Raw genomic sequence first — 22,924 nt, forward strand, 5'->3', positions numbered from 1 at the left:
GAGAGGACCTGGAACATATTTTGTGGGGACTTGCTCAGTGTTAAAAATATTTGTATAAGGTGGGATTCGATCCTATATAAGAGAGAATGCATACATTTCCAGTACACCTTAAAGAGTGGCTGGTGCTGTACTTCAATTAAGCCTGTATGTGTGTGACATTACAAGGTGCTGGCTTATGTATTCTCAGCTGTGCTGCAGAAGTAATGTCTGACAATATTCTGACAATATACTGGAACTGTATAGACTTGCATTACTTTATTACTAGATTTGTGATTTCTGGTACATACCTCACTGTACATTCTGTTTTACAGTTATACTTAGCTTATGGGAGGGGGTGTAGATTATTGTCAGTAAACTATAGTATCCATCAGAGATATGCAACTGCAGTGATAAATATATTTATGCGATGTGATGTTAAAATATGATGATAAACCAGTTACATACATAATACATATGATAACTGAAAAAGGATGTCTATCCTCAATCAATCTGCTATACATAGCTATTGGTATGCAGTATGACCTTTATAATCACATTTTTGGAAAAAGTACAATGGGACAACCTAAACAAAAAGTATATTGTGCTGGATTAGAACCCTGTCTCATCTGTGCTCTGGCCACAAACTCACTGTACTCGCATCTGATGCCACACGGAAAACAAGGCATTAGGTGTATTTTCTACACTTAGTACTGTGCAGAGTGCTGATGGTGGCACCTCACAGCTGCACTCATTTGCATGAAGGAAGGTGAAACTAATTCAAACTTACAGTTTATTACTTAAGTTGTGAACCCAATTTGCACATTTAATAAACAAAAATGAAACAAAAAACTCCGGCAACCGGAACAAAACTATTGACAAACTATAAAAAGTACCGAAGCAAAGAATGAGATGACCACACAGTCAGATGCCGATTTAGCTTACTCCCACTTTAATATCCCGTGAACTTCTTCATAAAAACCAGCACGCCTCCCTACGTCCTGGTTTTATTAGACAGGAAATTATGTTAAAATCATAAACATGATGTTTTACATTCCAATATAAAAAATGTTTCAATTTTAAAACAGTAAAACACTAAAATAACATTGTTTTATACAACATATAATTGTTGTTCTACATGAATGATATCCTTAAAAAGCAGATACTTTAAAATGCTTTTATTTTTGCGATTTACTATATTCAATCCCATTAAACATTGTAGATTTGCAAATGCTGGCCATGTGTTACCAACTCATTCCAAAGTGATTTGGAATTCCAACAATGTTATTTGATTATGCATGAGTGTGACCTAATCTGACTACACAATCTACTAAATAATATAAGAGACTCATTATACTGTGTTGCCTCATTACTCCAATGTTTTTGAGTCACTGTCTAAACAAACAAGTGATTATGACAAACCTAAGTCTGTCCAATATGTCACCTTAGTTTAAACCATGTTTAGTGTAAACTGTCAACCCGGCTATATCTGACACATCACAACTGACCACTAAATCATCAGTGTGGCCACATGCATGTGCCTACACGCCATGCTCCTGACATCCTCCTCTACCCTAGACTCATGACACAGGAGAGTGAATCTCTCCATAACACCCTCCAGTTGTGTTTAAACATCTAACTACCCCCAAAAAAAAGGTACAAATATTAAGACTACCCATGATGAACAAATGTGTGTGATGTCCCTAACACTACCAACGATGGCCATACTTTTGAGAAGGGACAATCACACCAAATGAACATAGTTGCCAAGCTATATACCTAACCTCATATTGTAAATAGGATTGAAAGTTATTAATTTCTATTATTTAGGAAACATTTGATATTTATTATTTGATTATTATATATTATATATTATTATATATGTTTCCTAAATAATAGAAATTAATAACTTTCAATCCTATTTACAATATGAGGTTAGGTATTTTGGCAACTATGTTCATTTGGTGTGTCCCTTCTCAAAAGTATGGCCATCGTAGTGTAGGACATCACACATTTGTTCATCGGTAGTCTTAATATTTGTATTTTTGGGGGTAGTTAGATGTTTAAACACAACTGAAGGGTGTTATGGAGAGATTCACTCCTGTGTCATGAGTCTAGGGAGAGGACGTCAGAGCATGGCGTGCATGTGGCCACACTGATGATTTAGTGGTCAGTTGTGATGTCAGATATAGCCGGGTTGACAGTTTACACTAAACATGGTTTAAACTAAGGTGACATATTGGACAGACTTAGGTTTGTCATAATCACTTGTTTGTTTAGACAGTGACTCAAAACATTGGAGTAATGAGGCAACACAGTATAATGAGTCTCTTATATTATTTAGTAGATTGTGTAGTCAGATTAGGTCACACTCATGCATAATCAAATAACATTGTTGGAATTCCAAATCACTTTGGAATGAGTTGGTAACACATGGCCAGCATTTGCAAATCTACAATGTTTAATGGGATTGAATAGTCATAAAAATAAAAGCATTTTAAAGTATCTGCTTTTAAGGATATCATTCATGTAGAACAACATTTATATGTTGTATAAAACAATGTTATTTTAGTGTTTTACTGTTTTAAAATTGAAACATTTTTTTATATTGGAATGTAAAACATCATGTTTATGATTTTAACATAATTTCCTGTCTAATGGTAATAAAACCAGGACGTAGGGCGTCTGGTTTTTGAAGAAGTCCACGTGTTATTAAAGTGGAAGAAAGCTAAAACGTCATCTGACTGTGTGGTCATCTCATTCTTTGCTTCGGTACTTTTTATAGTTTGTCAAACATTTAATAAACAGTATTAACAGTTCATACATTTGGACATTCTCAGTTGGTTGTACATATGTGGCTAACATATTTAGTGCAATGAGTGATCAGGGAAGCATTTATGAATATATATGCAGAAATGCAGCTCTGCCTTCTCTTTGTATTGTGTTCAATCTTCCCATACCTCTGCTGTAATCTGAAACACACAGTCTATAGAGCATTTTGTATACTTTTCCTTTAAATGCATGATTAACATACATGACAGTGAACAACAGTTTTCATCAAAGGCAGGGGAGTTTTTGCTGTTATGGTCAAAAAATTATAAATGTGCTGCTTTGCTTTCTTTAAAAGCTCACTGAAGTTAGATCAGCACTTTGTAAGTATATCATCACTGACACACCCACTGCATTGAAGGGTGACTGAATTGCTGTTGCATTTTTATTCACACTAATCATTCGTAGTTGCAAACCATTAGTGCTTAACAATGGTGTAGTGACTGCACTATGTTTACATCTGCTATGCAAAGTCACAAGTTTGGTAATCAGCAATGCTAATTAATTCACACCTGATTTACATCTTCACTGTGCTCAGAGGGCTATAAAAAGGTAACCTTGTAGCTAGGAACTTGAAGGTGAGGAGATGTGTGTGTATCATTGCTGGAGCCTTCATGTGTCCTGACAGAGTGCTCTTCAAACTGTCTGGAGATATACAGAACTAAGTATATTTTTCTGGCACTTCAGAGTTGTGTACTGTTAATTGTTACTTGACTAATTTTATATCATTGCTGTCTGACTTCAGAGTTGTGCACTGTTATTTTTGCTTCACTGTATAGTTTTTCAGATCTCTGCTGAAGGTGTTGTTTTTCCCCTACCCACGTTTTGTTTAAATTTGGAAGCTTTTGCAGTTGCCCGCCCCCAATGTAGATTTGATCTGGGACACTCCCCCCAGTCCCATCTCTTTACCTCATTCTACCTAATAGACTCCTTCTGCACTTGTTTTTAGTCATTTTTAATTTAATTGCATTTTTTTAAACAGTTTGGTCTAACATTGCTACATACTCAAGTATGCTAGCTTGCACTGCATTTGAATTGTTTTTACCGCTGTTTTAGCAACTTTTCTGTATAAAAAAAATCTAAGCCTATTTCCTACCTTTCTGTAACAAGTGTAGTCCAGATTCAGATTTGCTATATCCGGGACTGTATGTATGCTTCTGAGCCCCCCAAGCTTTCTGTGTTGGAGGGAAGACTTTTAGCTTATCAGTGGAAGTGATAAGCACTAGGTAACCTATCTACCACATAAGGAGTGGTTCTGGTCCACAAATTGTAGTTATTGGCCATTTGTACAGTTTTTTCCATCTCTCTCAACTTTCTGATTTAAAAACCCGTATTTGCACTTGTTTCCCCCCTTTCTTGGCACTAGTTTAGTTCAGATACAGATTTTTAGTTTTAGTACTTGAATTTTCTTATTTGGGATCAGCACTTGTTCAGAACTTGTTATAAGCACTAAATAAGCTACTAATTACTACAGCACTCAACCTTCCTCATTACCTAGAGGAAAATAGTTTTGGTACTTACTTTCCTCACTTGCCTAGAGAAAAACAGCTCTTGTACTCACTTTCCTCACTTATCTAGAGGAAAATAGTTTTTTATTCAGGTATATCCAAGGGTCAGCTCCCAGTGTTCTTTCCTGTCTATCTGATGAATCCGGGCATCTTGGGGCAATGTAGAAATTGCCTCATGTACACAGACAACACTCTCCTCCTACCACCCAACACTAGAACCTGTGAGAGATGCACTTATCTATCCAAACTGGAGGTAAAGCTCTCTCCAACCAAGACTGAAAGAATTTCCTGGGATTAAACACCAGGGAGCTTACAATGAGAAAAAGAGATCAATTACTTTAGGAATAGTTTCAACTCTTTACATATTTAATAAAGGTTTTAACAAAAACATAAACACTTTTACAACCCTGCATTTTAAACAACAATGTGCACTATCACATACAAGTAAATGAGCAATCCCATTTTAAAATGGCACCTTCATATGATGAAAGGCTTCCTTATATCTAAATATAGTGATTATCAATATGATCATTTAGTCTTGGCACTCATTACCCCTAAAATTATTTCCCAATAACCTAAATACATTTCAAATAATTGTCAGAATCCCTTCCTCTGGTGCTCATAGTGACTTGCTCACTAATGTGGGTGAAAAACATCTTTAAATTATGGCAATGCTGTCTGTATTTGAGATCCGCCTGCAGAGTCAATAAACTCTGTGCAGGCTTTGCTTGAAGCCTACATGGAGTTTACAAATTAGCACAATGAGCAGCAGCACTAATCTCAAATTCATGCCGCTCATCATAATCGCACAAATACAAGCGTGGTTTCATGGCCAGTAGCAGTGTGGCTGGCCAGGAAACAGTGCAGAGCAGTACAAGCACAGAAAAAGGATGCATTCAAGTCTGCTTGCATGCAAACGTGCTCAGCGAGATTGCTTGGACAGCTACAATGACTACCATGGTTAAAAATACTGCAATACCATCAGCAATAACACAATAAAGAAAAGTGCGCTCATTGCAATATACAATAAAAAAAATATTTGAATAATAAAATAATGATGAGGGGTAGGTTAAACAGGAACAGCGAATACAAGGAAATGAACACTGGGCAGGATAAGTGTGCTGATGAAAATAGGGCATAGATGTGTATGATAGGAATGAAGAAAGAGGAAGAGGGCATGGTAAATATGGAAATGTTCCCAAGATAGGATATGTCAATGTGTATACATTTCCAAGTCAAGTCAGTAGTATATCATTAAGCACACATATATTTAGCACAGTACGCACTGCTCTTTGTACCTCCCAAGCAAGCATATTCTGATATGAACACGCACTACAGTATATATGTGCTGGTCGCACAAGGTTACATATCAATGGAGGTGAATTTTTGTGAAATAAACATGAATGGCATGCCCACTGGAGAGGACATTTAGCAAGGATAGTACATAAATTAGGTGGTATGTTGATAGTCTGAAGATCTGAAAAATGACTTGCTTGAATATGAGTGAAATGTCACCATAACACTCAACCAATCAGGGACACATAGCAACAGACTCCTGGACAAATGTAGACAGAAACAGACACAATTGTGTGCACTGTTACAATATTATGACCCTTATTTTGCAGCATTGACAGGATATACAAGTGTACAATTGCAATGATTGTCATTATTCTATAAAAGGAATTCACAGCCCCTTCCCCAAAAATGACCAATTCATGGATCATTTAAGAGAGACAGTGTTAAACGTGGAGTTGAAATCAGGGTTAATCATGACCAGCTGATAGATTTTCATGAGAAATAAGCCACAATCACCACCTGCAAGTATCAAACCCATGCCAGCAGTGCTGCCAATGAGCTGTGTATTTACTGGGTGCAATACAGAAAGACATACCACACAGGCATCTAGTAGAACACCTTGAAGGGAAGTCTGCACTGTCAAATCCTAATGGGTATATATCCCAAAGAATAGTTCTGCATGGCCTACCAGATGTGTGGAAACATACTGTGCCAAATGTGATACATTTGACTAAAGTATCCCCGGCTGACATAGCTATTGGCCATACAGATAGCAACACATACAAACACCACACTATTGTGAGTGGATTCCCTACACACAGCTGGGCATTGCATGCATCTGAAACATGTAATACCAATGGATATTATCTGAAGCATATGTAGCTGATGTGTGAATTAAGAAGTGATCTGTTATAATGAATGTTACAGCAGTATGTGAGACTGATGGCAATGCATCAACTATGCCCATGTGCACAGAAAGTACAGCAGTGCAAAATCAAGTGACAATGACCAAGGAAGCTGTCACTGTAATATTGTACAAATACCAAACGATATAAAGGAGCACCCACTATAATCACATGTCAAGACTCAAGACATGTGACACATGATCACTGTTCCCCAGATAATGCCATTCAAAATGTAATACTGCCATTAAATCCAAACATATATATCCATATGTGTTCAAACAAAGTATCATGTGGTAATACTGATGTGATGTAGTGGTACATCTGTGATACAGTGCAGTCACAATATAGCTGTACATAGGCTACAATCACACTTCATAGGTTCATATGGTCATAGGAGAGTACGAGGCTAATGGCCCAACAGCCCATATAAGCCTAACAAGACTGAACCCAAGTGTAACAATTTTCAATAGCTTGGTGAATGTAGTTCACAAGGGTATGAACCTATACTATGGTACATAATACTGACTGAATCTGTCCATGAGGGTCATGGACACCACACCAGCAGTAATTTTTTGATTACACAGCCATTGATCTACTTTATGCTAGAAGAGGATCAGGGAAAGCCTTTGCTTTATGTGAGTAGGAAGCTTGTTCCAGAGAAGTGTAGTCTCTAAGAGATGTATCAGTTTCTCTCTCCAACATGATTTATATATGTCAGAGTCTAGATTAAGATCCTTGGAATGAGTGACCCTCATGCAGTTTGATTTACGAATGTGTAACATTTCCATCAGAGCCAGATAGGACACTGCCCTGTAGGCCAGAGACAGATCGCCCCTTAGTTGTCTGTAGGAGACAGAATACAGTGATGGGGCTTTTAATCATTCTGCGTAGGATTTGTTCCTTATAAGCTGTATCATTTTGGTGAAAAAACTCTGGGTTTTCTCCAGCTGTTGCAGATGTCTGGTGATGTACATGCCAAAGGATGCACTGTGCTCAATTATTTATGTGATGAGAGTCAAGAACAATGAAATTATTTGTCCTCTAGTGTGTATTGCATGCCATTACTTATGAGATGTGCCACATGGAAGGACTTACTCACCACTGTGGACACAGGGTCGTTGAAGATCAGATTAGTATCAACCTGAGTAATCAGATCATGTTCCACTGGGTCTCCTCCCAGGGTGGGTGATGTCTATATTACAATTAGGTAGGCTATTTGCTTTACAAAATGAAATAACTATTCATTTTTGCATTTAGTTCCTCTATATGGCTATGGCAACAGTCATTTGTGTGCATTAATCCTTTCTGCAGTATATCCTTGCCACCAATTTGCAGTCATCCACAAACATGGTCTGACAGACTGTCTATATTTGCATTGACTTCTGAGAAATAAATACTGAGCAAGAAAGAGCCTAGTATAGAACATTATGGTATGCCCCTGTTGACTGGCCTCTTGCTAGATGTGAATTCATCCACTTTGACACTATGTGTCCTGTTGGTGAGCCATCTGGCTACCCATCTGGTGATGTAGGGGTTTATTCCCAGCTGAGAGAGTTTCTCCATAATACATCAGAGGGAAATTGTGTTAAATGCCTTGGCCAGGTTACGTTAGGTGGGATGCACAGTCTTTCACTTATCCATGGTCTTGGTGACCTTCTAGAAGAAGTCAACCACATTTAACAGACATGATCAACACTTAGCACATCCAAAGTGGGTTGGTTCCAGAATCAGGAGATTAACTATGTCCTTGTTGATAAGGTCCATGATAAATATTTCCATGGCCTTACTGATGAGGCTATTCAGGCTTATGTGTCTATAATTCTCTGTGGATGTTGATGGCTCCCCATGCAGACGGCTGGCTGCTGCTGTCCAACATTTTGCCAGAACAGCCTGTCTGGAGGTTGTGGTTAAGTAAGGATCCAAGTGAGTGTGCAAGGTCAGGTTTGAAGGTATTTCAAATGCAACAAGGGGTGTTGTTAGACTCAGAGCCCACTGATACTGTGTTTTTAGCCTTAGAGAGGGCAGATATGACCTACTCTTTTGAGATAATAGGCTGAGGAATTGCGGTAGGCATACTTTGGGTAACAATTGGTGGGGACAGGAGGTTGAAGTTTGATCCAAATATGTCTGCTAGCAAGTTGTCTATTTCTTTTGGTTGAGTCTGGGTGGTGCTATCCACAACCAGCTCTGCTCATAGCTGGGTATTCCACTTAAGCTTTTAGACATAGTTGCAAAATGCATTGTGACATTGCCTCCAAATACAGTGTTGGGTATGAATCACATGCAATGCAGTGGAACAGTTAACCCATTTGTACAACTCAACCTATTTCATGTTATTACGTCAGTTGTACATCATAAGCCTATATGTTAATCTGTGGAAATATGTAGATGAGGGCCCTGACACCATATATGGACACACTATAACTGAGGTAGATATGGCTCATGAGAACATTTAATGACACAAATGTTGACAGTCCCACAATGCTGCTGTGAAGCACCTGAATAATCCTTGTGAACAGCAACACAGTTATGCATACAATGCATTTCCCAAGGTTGCAAGTAAACTGAATATGTCATATGTTTGTGTATATTACATCATTACAACATGTGGATGAACCCAGGCATAGGTTCCTGTCTAATCAGTATGAAGTAATATTGCTATAAGTCAGATAACATTTCCAGATGCTAGGTATACCCATACACACTTGTGCCATACTGCAGTTGTCACTGTGATGGTTGAATGAGAACTGTGTAGAATGCTGATATACCCGACTACAAGAACACATGACATAGTAATACAACAATATAGGTAGCATCATCACGTGCCAGCAGTCATCAGGAGGCATATTACTACAGCTTTTATGTAAGGAAAATGTAACCAAATGGCAGCAGTGGCCATCAATGCATCCTCAATGTTCTGCAGCAAGGATGTTATCTGTACAAAGGGAACAGGGGACATTGGATTCATAGGGCTATGTAAAATGTTTTCTTGAGTGATCAAATGAAAAGAGATTTAAAATATCATACAATGACCATACTATATCACCAACCACACACACACACACACACACACACACACACACACACACACACACACACACACACACACACACACACACACACACACACACACACACACAAGCACACACATGCACCATTTGCCTGAGTTCAGATTCAAACACAACACCTGATTAGGTATGCAAGCTGCATTCCGTACAACATATGCTTAGAACCATCACAGATGTCTGACTTTAACATTGTCAGAGTAAATTTTATAAAGGATGACATTATCATTGTCTGATGAGAAGAATATATTTTGGAGGAGTGTGTTATATACACTCACATTCCAGTATAAAATTGTCTCCCGATTTATGGTTCAATGAACACACACACACACACACACACTCTCTCTCAATTGACTGTGTTGAAATTAGAATCCCTACTTATCTAGTCAGACAAACAAGAGAACACATTGTTTACACTACTGCCAACACAGCTGTCTGAATTTAATACTGTCAGATTGCACTTTATAAGGTATGATATCATCAGTGTTTGTTGAGAACAAGATGTTGGCAGGATTGTGTGGCATAGATGTGGACTCATGTTCCAGTATAAAATTGCCTCCACACTGATAGTTGAAGCAACACACACTCAAGTTGACTGCCATAAGATTAGAAACCCTACCTACCTAGTTACACACAGCAGAGGACACATTTGTGTAATGCTAGCACCAACACAGATATCCGATTTTAATACTGTCAGAGTACACTTTATAGGGGATGATATCACAAGTGTATGCTCAGAATAAGATATTGGGAAGATTATGTGAAGATTGTGTGACACAGATGTGGACTCACATCCCAGTGTAAAATTGTCTCCATGCGTATAGTTGAATGAACACACACATGCAAACACACTCAAATTGGCTGCTGTGAGATTAGAACCCCTACTTATCACAAGCTAGAGAACACACTTTTTATTCTAGCACTAACAAAGATGTCTGAGTTTAATACTGCCAAAGTGTACTTTATAGGGGATGACATCATCAGTGTATGCTGAGAACAAGATGTTGGGAGGATTGTGTGACACAGATGCAGACTCAAAACCCAGTGTAAATTGTCTCCTGAATTATAGTTGAATGTACACACACACACACACACACACACACACACACACACACACAGTCAAATTGACTGCTGTGAAATTATACCCCCTCTTATCTAGTTATACAAACTAGTGAACACATTTTATAATGATAGTGGCAACACCAATGTCTGATTTTAATACTGACAAAGTGCACTTAAGAGAGGATGACATCACCAGTGTATGCTGAAAATAAAATATTGGGAGGATAGCGTGCCATAGATGTGGACTCATATCCGAATGTTAAAATGTCTCCAGACTGATAGTTGAAGAAACACACATGCTCAAGTTGAGTACTGTGACATTAGAACACATACATATCTAGTTACATACTGTAAAGAACTCATTTTTAATGTTATCATCATGGTACACATCTGACTTGAACATTATCAGAATGCACTTTATAGGGGATGACATCATCAGTGTATGCTGAGAAGATGATGTTGGAGATTTGTGTGATATAGATGTGGACTCACATCCTGATGTAAAATTGGCTCCAGAATGATAGCTGGATGATCAGACACATACATATTTGAAATGACTGCTGTGAGATTCGAATTCATACCTCACTAATTACACAAGCTGGAGAACACAGTACTTAATGCTAGCACAACAGTACAAGTCTGATTTTAATATTATCATACGGCTCTTTATAGGGGATGACAGTATCAGTATATGGCGAGAAGATGATGTTGAAGGACTGTGTGCTATAGATGTGGACTCACATCTTGATGTAAAATTGTCTTCAGAGTGATAGTTGAATGATCACACACACATTCAAGTTGACTGCTGTGACACTAAAACCCCTGCCTAACCAATAACACAAACTAGAGAACCCAGTACTTAATGCTAGCACAGCAGTACAAGCCTGACTTTAATATTATCAAACTGCACTTTATAGGGTATGGCATCAGTGTATGCTGAGAAAATGATACAATGGACTCATGAATAAATTAAGGTAAACCTAGTGTTGCAGGTAACCGTATACTGCTATGAGACTTGTGTGCAAAGGCAGGGCTTGGGCTATGAATGTGTGATTACAATTTGCAAAAATAAAAATTAAATGCATCCTGGTAACCTATCTGAAAGAAGCTGTCATGAAAGGTCTGTGTGCTATATATGTAGATTAACATCCTAATGTAAAATAATTTCCAGAGTGATAGTTGAATGATCACACACATTTAAGTTGACTGCTATGAATGTAGAACCCCTACCTATGTACACAAGTTAGAGAACATGCTACTTATCACTAGCACCACAGCACAAAATCTGATTTTAACATTATCAGACACTGCAGTTTATAGGGGATGACATTATCAGTGTATGCTGAGAAGATAATGTTGGCAGTTTGTGTGATGTAAATGTGGACTCACATCCTGATGTAAAATTGTCTCCAGGGTGATAGTTGAATGAGCACACATACACACACATTGAAGTTTACTCCTGTGACAATAGAACCCCTACCTACCAAGATAACACAAACTATATACCACAGTACTTAACAATAATGCCACTGCACAAGTCTAACTGTAATATTATCAGAGTGCACTGTATAGGGGATAACATCATCATTGTATCCTGAGAAGATGATATGGAGAGTCATGATCTTCTCAGCATGCACTGATGATGGCACCTCCCATAAAGTGCAATCTGCTAATGTTGAAGTCAGAATTGTGCCATGGTGCTAGCATTAAGTATCACATATTCTAGTTTGTACTTGAGAGAGGACAGCAGGACCTGGTGTCAAGTTCTTCTGACTATGCACATACAGAAGCTGACTGTCATAAGATTTGATCATCTACCTAACTTGTTACACAAACTAGAGAACTCAGTACTTAAAGCTAGTACCACAGCAAATGAGTGACAGTAATAGTGTCAGATTGCACTTTATCAGTGCATGCTGAGAAGATGATGTTGGGAGGGCTGTATGAAATTGCTGTGGAGTCACGTACTAAATATTTTCTGAATGATGCTTTAATGGGAGATTACATGCTCAAGTGCATGCACACACACACACACACACACACACACACACACACACACACACACACACACACACACACACACACACTCACTCACACACACACGATGACTGTCATGAGATTCGAATCGCTACCGAACTAGTTATGCAAGCTGGAGAACACAGTACTTAACACTCATACAGTCACAGATGTCTGATTTCATCACTGTCACAGTGCTGTTTATGGAAGATGACATCATGATAGTGTCGCAGTTTACCTTCATTTACTTGAAACTGTAATGTGTGATCGCTCAATTGAGCGACCTGAAAGGATGAATTCCAAAATGTGTCCAACCCTAAATGTCAAAAATAGCTTTCTGGAAACCCAGATTCAACCATTTTTGAACTTCACCACAACAGTGACCATTAGAACACACCACCTACTGTCTCCAAAAATTGTTATGCAGGGGGCAAACCCCACTGCACCCCACACTCCCTGCTACTTTCATATACTAGCTCCAAGATCGCACTACAGTGAAGGAAAGTGTACATGTCCCAATCCCCACTATAGTGGGATCTGCACCTGGAATGCCGAATTCAAATGAGCGAATCCAGTGTGCATTCGCTCATTTGAAATTGCAACAATGGAATTCGAGATTCCCCAATCTTGCCACTGTACTTTCGCACTTTGGTGCATCATACAATGGACTCATGAATAAATTAAGGTAAACCTAGTGTCGCAGGTAACAATATACTGCTATGAGACTTGTGCGCAAAGGCAGGGCTTGGGCTATAAATGTGTGATTAAAATTTGCAAAAATAAATATTAAATGCATCCTGGTAACCTATTTGAAAGAAGCTGTCAGAAATGCATCTTGCAGATGTACCTGTTTCTCAGTATTTTGTTTAAATACATACTCACAGACATACATGCACACATTCACACTCACACACATACACACTCTGTACACAGCAGCACTGCAAAGGTGGAAGGTATGTGCCTCCATATTCAGATGAAGAGATAGCCACATTAATAGACTTTACTGACAATATCAATGTGATATAATCATGGATGACTAATGTCCATTGTCAGTATAATCCCATAACAAATATGACAAAGCAGTTATGGTCTGTATTTCTGAAGACTGCTTGACAATGGCCTGGGTATTGATACATCATTTGCAGGTATATTGCTACAGTGGAATCATGAATATCAGAACACATGTGTACAGTCAAACACATATGTCCCTGCCCTTCTCTTGTATTTATGAATGCCTTTGCGTGTAATGAAAAAGGGCAGCCCAGTAACCAGAGTAAGCCATGTTAAATATTTCTTTGCATAGCGCATTGCAGAGAAACTGATTTGAGTGGATGATGGTAAAGTATTAGCGCATGCATGATTCGCATTTCATGAATTAAACCTGAACTTGTGAAGCAGTTTGAAAGATATGTTATGAGAGAAACTGCCGACTTATACTGTGATGTTCATGTTGTCATTTATATGTGAAGTGTTGTGGCCAAAGTTTTGTTACATTAATAAGTGTTGCCATTGCCTTCCCCATTTGGGCAATGTTAAGCACCAAGCAAACATGATTCTATGCTTAAGGCAAGAAGTGTAAGAGGTAGTTTGGTTTGCCTTCTTTCACACAAACAGACTTAGTGGTGAGGTGTATCTGGCAGCACTCTGGAAAGTACTGAGTGTGGAAAATAAACCTGCTGTTTATCTTTCTCTGTGGCACAGTGCATTGGAATAGTGAGCTCCTGGTCAGAGCACAGGTGAACTAGGATTCAAATCCAGATTGTTCTCTTTTATTTTGCAAATGGTGCCAGGATGCCATTAGCTAAGTAAGTGTGATCAGGACTGCAAATGTGACTATCAATGACTACACTAAAGTATGTGTCTTCCCCAAATTGTATCGGTAATGCCTACCTCAATGCATATTTACAACTACTAGCTGTTTTGCAGGCCTCACTGCAAATCACAAGTTGTGTGCACAGGTTTCTAGAAATTACAGGATGTGGTACATATTTTTAAATGATTATTATGACTCAGCAGATATGCTAACTATTTGTGTATGGCCAGATATTCTGAAAAGCAAGTGTGTGCAGTGTGCTTCTTCTCAGTAAGGACATTTTTCATATCACATTAGATGAATATCTCATCCATTGTCACTCGAACATGACACAAAGAGAATAGTGCAGTAGATTTTTAAACCTTGCACACTACGGGAGCACTGATAAACTACTGAATCAAGGTAACATATTTTTATTTTAAATCAGCAGAGTCATGCCAGTTTTCAGAAACCATGAGATGACCTGTACATGAGGTCAGAGTGAAGGAACGAATACAAGAAAAGATGAACATACACATAACAATGTTTGGTTTAATGGAACACTCGTGGACATGTTTTTTTTTTTGCTCTCATTATTATATTGCCATGCCATGTAGCATGAAGTGAGTGACATATGGGTAAAGAAGGGTTAGAAGAGGACCAATGCATTTATGACCAGCAGAGCAATGTTGGATAAATAAGTGATAGTTGTGGGGATTGATGTCACCTCAAATACACATTTTTGGCCAACATTCAATATATCTCCATGAGAAGTCATAACTGTGACAAATGTTAAGATGTGGGTGATTAAACATATCATACACATATAACATCAAACTAATCAATGATGTAAGATGTATCTGGAATCAAACCCTTGATGCTATTGGCAAAAAAAAAAAAAAACTTCTGTCAAGAGATTTATGTCAACACTCCACATAGAAAGTTGCATTTTTTATATTTAGCAGTCTAAAGAACTGTCAGAGTAAATGTTTAAATGTATTGCCTTTACTCTGCTTTAACTCTTGTGTTCCTTTAGCACAATGAATTTAAGCAGCATTCTGTAGAGATAACTGGACTAGTGCTGTTGATGGCAAAAACTCACCAGTTTTTGACATAGGATGTATAGAACCATTTACTGCTGCCCGACATTGGTATGTGATGCCAAACTCTGTGTAAATGCAGTGAAGGATGTTTTTATGGACCATTTCTGGCCATGTGTGTGGTGTATGATTCTATTTTTTTGACCAGATTAAAGGTGAGAAATTGGGGTTGATAGAAAAGTGGTGAACTGGGGGGCAAGCAGAGGGAAAAACAAAGGGGAAGCCATAAAGGAATTTGAAGAAGGGAATTAGTTAAGAACCATAGATATCCACATCTTCAACACCGTATTGTGAACATGTATAGGAAATTGGATCATCTTGGACCATCACCACAACACAGATGTGTCGCAACAATGCAATAATGTTGTATAACCAAGATGACCAAATCAAGTGTGTCTAGAACACACACATGCAAAGTGGAGAGCTCTATATGGGACATTTTGTTGAGAGGTGGTTCAAGAAAACAGGAATATTAGGGAGGGGACATAGGAATAACAGTGGTGAGGAAGCAGGTGCAGATAAACAAGACAAACAAGACAGACACACGGATGGTGATGGACACAAAATGTTGGGGGACAGCATGATTGTGGAAACGTAGGGTATATCAGAGGCACATGCTCATCAAGCATGGCAACAGTGAGAATCTAGTCCTTACCCTCAGAACTATCACCACTGTATACTGCCTCACTTCCCTGTGAGACTGCTTGATGTGGAAGTCTCTCTTCATTCTAATGAGCAACTTCTCCAGGCAGCTGATGATTTTATGGCACCATGCACCATCCTTGGCATGTTCTGCAGATGATGTAATCACCACCTCCACCAATACTCATGGAGGGTAGCAGTGCATCAGCAGCTGGGGTAATGCTACCTGATGTGGGTGGGCCAGGCAGTGCAGGGTCTGTGGAGGAACTAGTGCAAGGTTTCATCCCAGAGGTGCTGGTTGTTGGTGTGGCAGCCAGCGGAGGGTTAAAAGGCTGACCCGCAGCACTTGGCCTACCTCCCTGTGTTGAAAAGCATTTTGTTTGTTGGCAGAAAAGTATGACATCAGAAAGGTGTGTTCACATATATTAACAAGAGAGAGAGAGAGAGAGAGAGATAAGGGGTGGGGGGGGACAAAAAAAGACAATAGATGATTAGAACCATTATATGTCACATTCATGGTTTGTTACACTAAATATACTTTTATTATATTAGCTACACTTCTTTCCCAGTCCCAAAAAGGATTGTGAAAATGTTACCGGTAATCCTTGGAATATGCAGATATCTTATATATGCTTTTAAAGATAATACAAATGAACTGAACATTGCATTAATGCCAATATTGCTGCAATTAAAATTTAAAAATGATATTTATTAAATGTCAATGTGTAGGTTACTTGTGGAACCTGAACCCACCTACTCTGAATACAGTATTATATTTGCCTAATACAATTACCAAGAGCTACAGGAGAATGCATGCATGCTTGCTTTTACAGTTAAGATATGCATGCTTAAGTTGCTACTAATCTATAGAATATCAATATATTTAATAAAATCATATTCATTTTTGCTGCATAGGCATCACTTGCTTCTCTGATTTTCTCCAATCATTTAGCATGTGCCTTCCTGTTCACTGAAATTTCCTGTATTGCTGTAAAATAAAGGAGAGAAAAAGAGACATGAAAGGATTATGCATACAAGTCTTGACTGTTTATAGATTTCCATAACATTTAAAGTTACTTTACCTGTATACTTACAAAATTGTGGGATGTCAACAGTTATAAACTTGTCCAGCTACTGGTAGAATCATGCCTGCTTGCACTGTTTCAGGTCACTGTGATGGTGCTTGCATCCCCCCCCCCCCCCCAGTGTGTGGTATGCCAGTCACACTGGAGATAGTCTTGGCTAGGCTGTTCCAAACCCTGGCCTTATACTGAGACTTGGTGTAGTCCCTCTGCAGCAGCATTAAGCCATGCCTTTCAAGGTATAAATGAGAGGACCTGGAACATATTTTGTGGGGACTTGCTCAGTGTTAAAAATATCTGCATAAGGTGGGATTTGATCCTATATAAGAGAGAATGCATAAATTTCCACAAGACGATTATTCCTCATTGCCATAGAAGTTCTTTTCAGTCATGGTCATTACAAATGTACAGCTTAAAGAGTGACTGGTGCTGTACTTCAATTAACCTGTATGTGTGTGACATTACAAGGTGCTGGCTTATGTATTCTCAGCTGTGCTGCAGAAGTAATGTCTGACAATATTCTGACAATATACTGGAATTGTATAGACTTGCATTACTTTATTACTAGATCTGTGATTTCTGGTACATACGTCACAGTACATTCTGTTTTACAGTTATACTTGGCTTATGGGAGGGGGTGTAGATTATTGTCAGTAAACTATAGTGTCCATCAGAGATATGCAACTGCAGTGATAAATACATTTATGCGATATGATGTTAAAATGTGATGATAAACCAGTTTCATAATACATATGATAACTGAAAAAGGATGTCTATCCTCAATCAACCTGCTATACATAGCTATTGGTGTGCAGTATGACCTTTATAATCACATTTTTGGAAAAATTACAATGGGACAACCTATCAAAAAAGTATATTATGCTGGATTAGAACTCTGTCTCATCTGTGCTCTGACCACAAACTCACTGTACTCGCATCTGGTGCCACACGGAAAACTAGGCATTAGGTGTATTTTCAACACTTAGTACTGTGCAGAGTGCTGATGGTGGCACCTCACAGCTGCACTCATTTGCATGAAAGAAGGTGAAAATAATTCAAATTTACAGTTTATTACTTAAGTTGTGAACCCAATTTGCACATTTAATAAGCAGTATTAACAGTTCATAATTTGGACATTCTCAGTTGGTTGTACATATGTGGCTAACATATTTAGTGCAATGAGTGATCAGGGAAGCATTTATGAATATATATGCAGAAATGCAGCTCTGCCTTCTCTTTGTATTGTGTTCAATCTTCCCATACCTCTGCTGTAATCTCAAACACACAGTCTACAGAGCATTTTGTATAATTTTCCTTTAAATGCATGATTAACATAAATGACAGTGAACAACAGTTTTCATCAAAGGCAGGGGAGTTTTGCTGTTATGGTCAAAAAATTATAAATGTGCTGTTTTGCTTTCTTTAAAAGCTCACTGAAGTTAGATCAACACTTTGTAAGTATATCATCACTGACACACCCACTGCATTGAAGGGTGTCTGAATTGCTGTTGCATTTTTATTCACACTAATCATTCATAGTTGCAAACCATTAGTGCCTAACAATGGTGTAGTGCCTGCACTATGTTTACATCTGTTATGCAAAGTCACAAGTTTGGTAATCAGCAATGCTAATTAATTCACACCTGATTTACATCTTCACCGTGCTCAGAGAGCTATAAAAAGGTAACCTTGTAGCTAGGAACTTGAAGATGAGATGTGTGTGTATCATTGCTGGAGCCTCCGTGTGTCCTGACAGAGTGCTCTTCAAACTGTCTGGAGATATACAGAACTAAGTATATTTTTCTGGCATTTCAAAGTTGTGTACTGTTAATTGTTACTTGACTAATTTTATATCATTGCTGTCTGACTTCAGAGTTGTGCACTGTTATTTTTGCTTCACTGTATAGTTTTTCAGATCTCTGCTGAAGGTGTTTTTCCCCTACCCACGTTTTGTTTAATTTTGGAGGCTTTTGCAGTTGCACGCCCCCACTGTAGATTTGATCTGGGACACTCCCCCTAGTCCCATCTCTTTACCTCATTCTACCTAATAGACTCCTTCTGCACTTGTTTTTAGTCATTTTTAATTTAATTGCATTTGTTTAAACTGTTTGGTCTAACATTGCTAGATACTCAAGTATGCTAGCTTGCACTGCATTTCAATTGTTTTTACTGCTGTTTTAGCTACTTTTCTGTATAAAAAAAATCTAAGCCTGTTTCCTACCTTTCTGCAACAAGTGTAGTCCAGATTCAGATTTGCTATATCCAGGACTGTATGTAAGCTTCTGAGCCCCCCAAGCTTTCTGTGTTGGAGGGAAGTCTTTTAGCTTATCAGTGGAAGTGGTAAGCACTAGGTAACCTATCTACCACATAAGGAGTGGTTCTGGTCCACAAATTGTAGTTATTGGCCATTTGGGCAGTTTTTCCATCTCTCTCAACTTTCTGATTTAAAAGCCTGTATTTGCACTTGCTTCCCCCCTTTCCTGTAACTAGTTTAGTCCAGATACAGATTCTTAGTTTTAGCACTTGAATTTGCTTATTCGGGATCAGCACTTGTTCAGAACTTGTTATAAGCACTAAATAAGCTACTAATTACTACAGCACTCAACCTTCCTCATTAACTAGAGGAAAATAGTTTTGGTACTTACTTTCCTCACTTGCTTAGAGAAAAACAGCTCTTGTACTCACTTTCCTCACTTATCTAGAGGAAAATAGTTTTTTATTCAGGTATGCCCAAGGGTCAGCTCCCAGTGTTCCTTCCTGTCTATCCGATGAATCAGGGCATCTTGGGGCAATGTAGAAATTGCCTCATGTACACAGACAACCCTCTCCTCCTACCACCCAACAGTAGAACCTGTGAGAGATGCACTTATCTAGCCAAACTGGAGGTAAAGCTCTCTCCAACCAAGACTGAACTTGACAGTCGAGAGGAGAAGGTAAACACTTGCACCACACTACACTCATCACATAGCCTCACTAAATATACACCACCAAAATCCACATATAGAAACACAAAAACATTCATGGAGGCTCTCAATAATAATCATCTACTCAAGCAACAGAGACCTACAAAGCAGAAATGCAAGCAACCTCCACCACCCAACACAACCCAAATGACACATAGCCCACAGACTCAGTGTGCCACTCAACCACAGCCAATAAGGCAAAACAATGTACCCAACACACTAGTCATAGGTGACTCTATAGTCAGGCACACTGATGTCCCACTCACCAGGTTAATAAGGAGAAGGTTACTGTCAGCTGCCTTTCAGATGCCAGGATCCACCACATAAACCACACACTCAGGTCATTCCACAACAAGTACAAACATGACTCTGTCATTGTCCATGTTGGTGTGAATGACCTGAGACGTACCTCCTTGGACTACATGAAAAGAGACATAGAAGAGCTCTCTGATCTTGTAGCCCAGGCAGGTATGACCTTATCCCTCAGTAGCATTCTGCCATCACCCAGAATGATACCGCAGTACAAGGACAAAATGATTGACTTCAACAATTGGCTAAGCTGCTGGTGTCATTCTAAATGGATTCAGTATCTGTCTGCCTGGGATGACATGGTCGACAGACCACGATGGTTTGCCAGAGATGGCCTGCACCTGTCACCCCTGGGATTCTGGATACTGGCTAAAGTTCTTGATGGCCCTATAGTGCCTTTTTAGGCAAGGTTCAAATGACAAATTCACCACCATAACAGGAACAGGAAGCAAAAAACTGAGGGTGATGCTACTCAATGCTAGAAGTCTAAATCTCAAAATGCACTCACTCGAGGCACTCCTAAAAATGGAAAACATCAATATCTGTGCAGTGACTGAGACCTGGTTCAAGGCTCCAGAGACCACCCCTCCACTACCAGGGTATAACTCATACCACACTTTTCGACCATGTAACCTCGACCGGAACACCAAAGGCGGAGGTGTGTCTATATTCAATAAGGATATCCACACCTCCAGTCTAGTTGCTCAGCATAATGCATCTGAGGTTATCCAAGTGCAACTAACTCTGCGCAAAACTGCAATCAAAATTGTAGCTTGTTACAGATCCCTCACCATGTCCCAGGATTCCCACGCCTCTATTCTTAATGTACTGGAAAATATTAGGGTTCAACCAAACACCGTAATAATGGGCTATTTCAATTATCCCACCATTAACTGGGAAAACTACTCATGTACCAACTCCTTCGCTCAATGCTTTCTGGACTTCATAAACTCCAATGCCCTGGTTCAACTTATCCACACCACCACCAGTGGCAACAATATTCTTGATCTAGTCATTACCAACATGGGTGACCGGTGTTTCACACCTGAAGTCAACGCCTCATTGGTCCGATCCTACCATAAGCTAATCACCCTAGATATCCACATCCTGCCCCCACCCCCCATTAAGGAAACCACAGTAAAAAAATTCTCCAAAGCCAACTTCATGCTTCTTAAGACAGAAGTGGTGAACTTCATGACACCCATGCAGATGGACAATATAGTTACAGCTACTGAGTCCTACACCATTGCACTTCATAAGTACTTACACAAGTGCATGGATTGTGCTATCCCAAACAGAACCAAGATGCTATCCTCCAAAAAAAGGAAGACAGTCTGGTTATCCCCTGCCATACACAAACTGTACAACAGAAGGAAGAAACTGTTGCAAAAGAGAGTAAAATCCCATGAGTGGAGGAGCTCCCTGGTGAGCCTCAGTAAGAAGCTGTGATCCTTGATAAAATCCTCCAAAGCTAGATGCAAAAACAAAATTGCCACAGATTCTAAAGACAACCACAAAGCATTCTATAGCAATGTCAAGAATCTCAATGGCAACACTCAGATCTGCTCTGAGTTATAGCACAATGGCACTAAATATACAGACCCAACTGATATTGCCAACATCCTGGCACATAGGTTCAGTGCTAATTTTAACCTCCTCTCACCTCCTAAAGGGCTCATCTATATACCAGAAGAATGCAAAGTCCCTGTAATCATGGCTGCACAGGTAAAAACCACACTCTCCAAAGCCAAGAACACAGCATCCATGGGACCAGACAACATCCCAGGCTTAGTTCTACATGAACTACAGAATGAACTGGCACCCCACCTAAGTACCATGTTCAATCATAGCCTCACCTCAGGCTTTGTGCCCGCTGAATGGTGCACAACGACGGTTATGTCACTCCACAAGGGGGGAGCCACCACGGACCCCAAGAACTTCTGCCCCATTAGCCTGATGAGCCTGGTCTGCAAGGCCATGGAACGTATTATCATGGAACTTATAAACAAAGACACTGGTAATCTCTAAACTCTGGACTCCACCCAGTTCGGGTTTGTAAAAGGAAGATCATGTCTACTAAACCTGATAGACTTCTTTGAAGCACTCACCAAAGCTGTAGATGAGGGTAATGTGGTTCACACAGCCTATCTAGATCTTGCCAACGCTTTCGACACCATCCCCCACTCTTGAATTATAGATAAACTCACTAAACTAGGTATAAATCCCTATGTCACAAGATGGGTTGCCAGCTAGCTCACTGACAGAGCCCACACTGTGAAAGTAGCAGACTCCAAATCCGACTTCAGACCAGTGACAAGTGGAGTACCACAGGGTTCATCCTGGGTCCTCTCATGTTTGGTATCTACTTCTCTGAAGTAC

Source organism: Protopterus annectens, chromosome 3.part0 (assembly GCF_019279795.1).
Source record: "Protopterus annectens isolate FY-2018-M chromosome 3.part0, PAN1.0, whole genome shotgun sequence".
NCBI lineage: Eukaryota > Metazoa > Chordata > Ceratodontiformes > Protopteridae > Protopterus > Protopterus annectens.